At 33.4% G+C, this 7,307-nt stretch overlaps 2 long non-coding RNA genes across 3 annotated transcripts; one reads left to right on the top strand and one right to left on the bottom strand.

The window, feature by feature from the left end:
* Nucleotides 1-2,144: 2,144 nt before the first annotated feature.
* On the bottom strand, nucleotides 2,145-6,234 carry LOC125271637. Of its 2 annotated transcripts, none has more exons than XR_007185674.1 (4): nucleotides 6,141-6,234; nucleotides 5,604-5,731; nucleotides 5,373-5,469; nucleotides 2,145-2,462 (listed from the first exon to the last, which is right to left on the bottom strand). It is a non-coding gene; the product is annotated as an uncharacterized LOC125271637 (long non-coding RNA). The 2 variants fall into 2 exon arrangements; XR_007185675.1 differs by having other exon boundaries at nucleotides 6,124-6,162.
* LOC125271642 lies at nucleotides 2,973-4,985 on the top strand. The gene is made up of 2 exons (XR_007185680.1): nucleotides 2,973-3,189; nucleotides 4,264-4,985. It is a non-coding gene; the product is annotated as an uncharacterized LOC125271642 (long non-coding RNA).
* Nucleotides 6,235-7,307: the final 1,073 nt, after the last annotated feature.

Below are 7,307 nucleotides of genomic sequence, written 5' to 3'. Positions count from 1 at the left end.
AGAAGAAAAATTCGACGCCACTATTCAAGATCTGGTTGTCAGAACTTTCCTCCACTCTGCATGTGGAAGGACTCAGATATAGTATCTCTGGAAATATAGATAAATTTGAAGCTTCTTGGAGGCCTCTTTTCAATAACATGTTAAAAACCAATAATGATGAAACAATTTAAAATGTTTTTTTTTTTTTTATTATTGTCATTTTTGTTAACTTCTGTCTTCAATTTGAAATCTAATTGTTCTCTTTTATTATTGCCACTCCCCTTAAATTGAATCAGTTTTCATAGTAAATTTGCCTATGCTTTTTTTTTTTTTTCCTTTCTTTGCCTATTCTATATCTCATTTGGTCCTTTTGTACAATTTAACCTTATCAATGTCACATTGGGCAATAATTTTATTTTATTTATTTTTTTTACTTCCCTTGTCTGTGTTTGGCATTGTCGTTAACTGCAAACGTGAATCTAACTGAAGGATTATGTATGTGTGTGTGTGTGTAGTTGTGTTTGTTTTTGTCCTGTGATTGTACTGTTTATCTGTCTGTAAATCTTAAAATACTACAACAAATAATATTAAAAAAAAAAAAAAAAAAGATCTAACTTTGAATTCAGGTCTTCTTTTGGGTTAGGATGTTTACACTAGAGTTTCTAGGTCTGGAAAAATGTCATGAAAATGTAAATCTCTACAGAAAGTGTGAACCTTTCTGTTGAGCTGCTTTCAAATATCAGGTCATTTTTTTCCATATTTCTTGTGTGTGTGTGAGTATATGTAAAAATACCTTTGCAGTGATCATAAAATATATATATATATTTATTTATTTAATGTATTTAAAATATCCAGCGCAATTAAAACTGTATTAAATCTGTATTTTCAATCTTTCATAATTATCATGTATTTATTGTTAATAAATAATGAAACTTTAAACACTGATTGTTTTCTGCACTTTAAAACAAATTAAAGATTAAGGATGTTCCACCAGTAAGGATTAAGCTTTAATCTAGATTAAATCAAGATTTCTCCAATAATTCTTTAAAATGTAAAATAAGCAGACTTACGTTTAAACCATCATTTTGATCCTAGTGTTAATTAACATTTAAAATAGATCAACTTTAACCCTGCTACTTTAAATTAAATTAAAAGTTGTTGCTGTTTTAGGAAACCTGTTTGCTTTGAGTTCATATCTGGGGTTAATGCATTTATGTGTTTAATCCATTAAAATATTTAGTGTGAATATCCAGTGTATTATTGTGTGTTGGTTTAAAGTTGACATTTGTGAAATGGATAATAATAATTCTTGTAGTAGAAAACACTGTGGCATTAAGCTACTATGTGCGTTGTGACATTTTGTTATTTGTGGTTATCTGTATTTTTTCATAAATTATGCTGCCATATTACTCCATTCATTGCTACCTGAAATATATATTTCCAAAGCAATCTGTAAGCGCTGCGGCAATGTTTTCTCTTTCTGCTTAATTATAACAGTCACAGTAAAAGTTAGCAGTTCACAGTAGCAGTTTATAAAGTCCATTGATATTTTACATCACAATGTTTTACATTTCTCCAGGTGTGTTTGGTGATTCAGTGTCAGTGATGGAGGGAGAATCAATCACTTTATACACTGATCTTACTGAAATACATGAAGATGAAGATTTACTGTGGAAATTTGGAGCTGAAAACTCTCAAATAGCTAAAATAAAGAAAAAGAACCAAACCTTCAACACATATGATGTTCCTGATGGGAGATTCAGAGACAGACTGAAGCTGGACAATCAAACTGGATCTCTGACCATCACAAACATCACAACTGAACATGCTGGAGATTATAAACTAGATATAAGTGGAGTGAAAGAATCATCAAAAACATTCAGTGTTTCTGTCTATGGTGAGTGTCCAAACATACATATTCTATTTACATATTCAAATGTTTAATCATTTTAGTGTTTGAGATGATCATATTCCTGTTTATTCTCTGATGTTTTTCAGCTCATCTCCCTGTTCCTGTCATCAGCAGTAACTCTTCACAATGTTCATCATCATCATCATCAAATTGTTCATTGGTGTGTTCAGCTGTGAATGTGAGTCATGTGACTCTCTCCTGGTACAAAGGAAACAGTTTATTGTCCAGCATCAGTGTGTCTGATCTCAGCATCAGTCTCTCTCTACCTCTGGAGGTGGAATATCAGGATAAAAACACCTACAGCTGTGTGCTGAACAATCCCATCAGCAACCAGACTCAACATCTGGACATCACTCACCTCTGTCACACATGTGCAGGTACAACAGAGCTGATATATGTGATTATTTACTGATCTGATCTCTGTCTTCTGTTGTAGATCACACTGATTCAATCACTTACATTAATGACTATCTCTCTTTTACGCTCTTCCAGTCTCTCTGACAGCTCTGATCTCTGCTGCTGCTGCTGTTGGATCTCTGTTGATTGTTGCTGCCGTCGGGATATTTTGCATCTGCAGGAAATGTAGAAAAAATGATAAAGAAGGCAAGTGTTCTCTTATCCTTTTAAACAAGTAATAAAAGAAATAAATCTTTTTTAAAAAATGCTGATAGCCCTGTTTTATCATTTAATTAAAATTATTCTCATAACATCATAATACGTCTATTTGCATATAATGACACTGAACGTTGCTGTTTACTCAAGTCACACACAAAAAAATCAGACTGCATTTCTCAAACTGCATCAATGCTGAAAATGCAAAAACATAAATTTGTATTTTTAATTCAGAAATAAAAAAGATTTCTCAATTTTATGAACAATCTTACATGCAGCTGCTGCTCAAATCAAGATCTATATAAATGATGGCATTTGTTAAACCTGAATGCTCATTAAATAAAAAGAATGTTAAATACTTTTTTAAACATCCCATTTCAGTTCAATTTGTGTGTAAATATGTGTGATTTCTGTGTCTCTCTAAATTTAAGGCTAAATACTCTTTTAGGAACTTTTTGTGTGTGTAAAAAGTAACAGGCCTAATGGCAAATTAAATTTGTTGATGTGTTTTTTAAAAACTTTCAGTGTTACTTTAGTGTTAAATTTGAAAGCTCTAATAGTAACACACAGTTCAGATTGAGTTTTGTGGTTTTAATGCATCTATTGCTGTTGAAACAGTTGAGACTCGTGAAGAAGAGATCACTTACGCCGAGACGACATTTAACAAGAGAAACACACAGAAAACGGTGAGACAATTTACTGTTTATTTGTTCAGTATTTGTATAATTTCAGCAGAGAGTCATATGTAGATAAGTGTGCACTTCTGATTTTGTCTGTAATATTTTAGTCCATTTCTAGCACTTAAGAAGAAAAAATATGCTCTGGTAAATCGTAACACAAAAAAGTCAAAATTTTGACATAATAAATCAAAATTATGAGGTTAAAAACTCATAATTACAACTTAAAATGTTGAAAATATTGCATACAAAGTTTTAAAAAATGAGATTAAAAACTTAAAATGTTGAAATTAAGACAATAATTTTGACCTGTGCATATCATAATCTGATTTAAGGACAGTGTGTCATAATTTGGAATTTTTAATTTTATAATCTGAACTTTGTATGTCACTTTTTTATGATTTACCATGATTAGTTTTATTTCTTTCTTCTTATGTGGTGGTCAGGCCTGTCACGATAACTACTTTTGTTGGCCGATATACTGTCCCAGAGAAAATTGTGATAAACAATATTATTGGGATTTTAATACTGTTTTTATACCATTTAATTATATATTATGATATATAATGATAATATAACAGCATAATAATGCATGCACAAGATGCTGCAAAAGATGGTCAAACATTCATCTAATGCACGTTTACATAGAAAAACTACGGGGGGGAAATAAACAGTGAAATAAAGTGGAATGTAAAGTGGAATGCAAAAATGCATTCTCTCCCTTGTGAAACCTGCTTAACTCTAGCTGTGAGAGAGCACCATTTTGCGTTGTTGTTACATTTAAATATGAACCAGTGAATTGCGGCTTTGAGTCTATTTGGATTTATTCTTCCATACTGGAGTTATCAGGAAAACACTATAAGACCTCAAATGTTGCCTTCTTTTCACCTGTCGATGTCCGATCTTTCCTTATATTGTGTGATAAGTTGATATATTGATTATTGCAACAGGCCCAGTGGCAGTAATGAGCGTTCATAGTAAAATGATCTATCACATTAATCTCACACACAACCACACCATGAGTTTATAAAAGAATTGTTACTTTACTATTATTATTATATCTTGTGTTATGCGTTTTCACAGAAAGTTAAAGAGGAGGATCGTGTGGAATATGCACCAATTGCATTCAGAAGATGACCAAACTTCAAGGTTTTTTTCAGTACAAAACCCTTCTTTGATCATTTTCATTGGGAACCTCCTGCAACGGGGGAGCCATTTGAGCCTGATTCACTATACTATGTATTTTTATGAGTCTATGGTTGAGATTTGGGATTGTGAGAATCACCATGTTACATCAGGAGATAGATAAGACATACAGCAGGGATCAGATTATGTAAATCATGTGGTCTGCTGCAACATTTTCATGTTTGCAAAACATAGTTGCTAAACTAATCATCAAAAGGTGACAAAGTGAACCGTGCCGTGGTCTCTTTTATTTATATCTGTACACAACTGTGGTTTGATCCGTTGGGTAGATAAACAGCTTGTGCATGAGAATGAGTCTGCTGCTGGATGTTTGCATTTGATGTCAGAAGGTGTCAATAAAGTAAGCGTGTGTCTGAGGCGTCAATAGCCCGTCTGTTCGAGTGTGTGACTGAGGTGTCAAAGGTGCGTCAGTGCGAGTGTGTCTGAGGTGTCAGTCTGTGTGGACAGAGAGTCGTTGCAAGGATTTTTGCATTTTACTCACATGAAACTGTTGATTTATGCTCTACAGGGAAGCCATTTTACTACATAATACTGAACTCATTAGTTTGATGTTTGACAAAAAGGTCTCTCAAGTCAAACAGTGATATTACTGTGAAAAATGTAAATATTATATATGGCATGCTGATCTTATGCAGTGATCCAGCAGTGCTACACTCTCAGGTACACCACTGTACTTTATTTACCCCTTATTAGTACCTGAATGTTTGAGAAAGTCCCTTCAGTGACATCCTGAGAGTGTAGTTTCAGTAGTTATTTCTAAGCAGAACTATTCTTGATACATGTTTTTTCTTTCTAATAAAGGTTATATCATGCACTGGCACACTGGGTTATTTTAAGAATAAATGCAATTATTTACAATTTATGATTAGTGTTTGATGGTTGTCAATAAGTTATTTTGTTTTATAATAACAGGCTCCTGTCTATAGGTAAATCAATGGTTGAAATTTAGTGTAAGATCAATAACATAATCAGACAGAAAATCTCACCTTAAGTTTCCACTGATAATGGTAAAGATCAGACACAAATACATGAGGACTGCTCAAGATATCCGTTCCTGCTCCATCTCCAGCTCTGTAAAGCCACCTGAGGATCAGGGAACAAAACACGAGTAATGGGGTCAAAGAGTGTCATCCAACAAACTTGTTTTTGTTTTTTAAGAAGAAAAAAAATCATTATCAAATAAGTGGTTAATGAAGTGTTTAGGTAGATTGTAGTACCTATGCTAGTGTGCTCAGAGTGGGTGTTTACTGGTCAGAAGAGCCTCATCTCTGACATCTGTGATGATAATGTCTCGAGTCCCTCCTTCAGTGTGGGTCTGAGGGACTTTTCACATAGAAGGTCTGATCTGTAATAACAGCATTGGACTCATTCGTGTCTGAAACACAGGACTCAAACCTTATTGGTAAAGTTTACAAGCTGAAGTTCAACAGCTTAAACAGCACGTGGTCTAGTTTATGAAAACATTCCTTCAGTCAAATAAAGAGCATCAAATGAGTCGAGATTCTCAAGCTACATGATAATAAAACATTAATACACGTGTGCAGTGACAGTAAATGACCCTCTGTTGTTTATAATACACCCGCAACACGAATACTAGCACTAGCAAGCGATATATTTGCGTGTGTTGATCTGTTTCCTTTTATGTAAATTTCATCCCGCATCAAATGTATGTCTCCACCTAATGCTTCTGTACTGTACACCTAAAAACAGCACTACATGTAGGCTATAGGAACTCACAGAAAGCAGATACACACCCTCAAAAGTGAAACTTATACAGCGTTTGACCACTAGAGGACAGGAGTCATATTTTCCGCTTCTTCTAGGGTTTATTGGCGGTTGGCAAACAACGACCTGGTGCATTACCGCCACCAACTGGTATGAAGTGAGAACAAGCCTACTTAAATTAGTCTCTGTAAGGTATTGCAACAATAAATTATAACACCGATCTTTTGACTTCTTTCGTAAAAAATATTGTAAATCAGCGTTTTCAGCTTTCATAGGTCTTTTGTAAACATGTTGCATCATTTTAATTATCCTGCATTAAAATACTAGATACTATCATTTACATATAAATTATGGCTGTTTTTTTTTTACTGTTATTATGAAGACTGCTGTTCATATTGCTGTCAGAGCTTTGATAAATACATAAATTATTGCAGTTTGTTTTGATTTGGCCTATATCCTTTAATAAAGGATCATGTATGTCACTCTTTCATGTGTACATGCATCACTTCACTCGATCAATATGTATTGTACTGGACATTTATGAAAAGTTTTTTTTTTTCTTTTTTTTTTGCTGTTATCACTTGAAAAGTAACAATGATTAATACATTGTGTTACAGTCATGGTTCAGTATGAATATGAGCCTTTTTTTAAATTCTAAAATCAGTACAGACAATAAAATATATCAGCAGAGAATATTCACCTAATTTGTAAATTCTTTTCACCAATCAAGTCACTTACCAGCCTGCAAAATGTTCTTGACATGTTTGTTCTTTAAGAAGAGGATAGATAGACAAGAGAGATAAAATAGATCTTTATGATAAATTTCCGGAGTAACAAGCATGTCCACTGGTCACATTTAAGGAAAAGTGTACAACTGTTAATTAGTGGAAGTAGTGCAAGTAGCTCATTGAATTGTAATGATGATGGTTTCAGTGGAGCTCTGGTTATTTGGAGCATGTTATTATCTTGTAGGCCTACCTATAATTGTTATTCAGTTAGGTACTGTTCAGTTTAGAAAAACAGAAAAGGTACTGAAAATTTTCTGCCAGGACATTACCTGCAATGCATAATTTAAAACACAGGTAAAACACCTGTGAAAAAATAATATGGATAATTCCTTCATATTGTGCTCTATTTTTACAGAATTTTAGAGTATAGCACACGACTAACCAATACACTGCTTAAAACTAGAATTG

Source organism: Megalobrama amblycephala, linkage group LG7 (genome assembly GCF_018812025.1).
Source record: "Megalobrama amblycephala isolate DHTTF-2021 linkage group LG7, ASM1881202v1, whole genome shotgun sequence".
Taxonomy (NCBI): domain Eukaryota; kingdom Metazoa; phylum Chordata; class Actinopteri; order Cypriniformes; family Xenocyprididae; genus Megalobrama; species Megalobrama amblycephala.
Note: the sequence above shows the minus strand (reverse complement) of the source record. Positions and strands in the feature narration are given on the sequence as shown.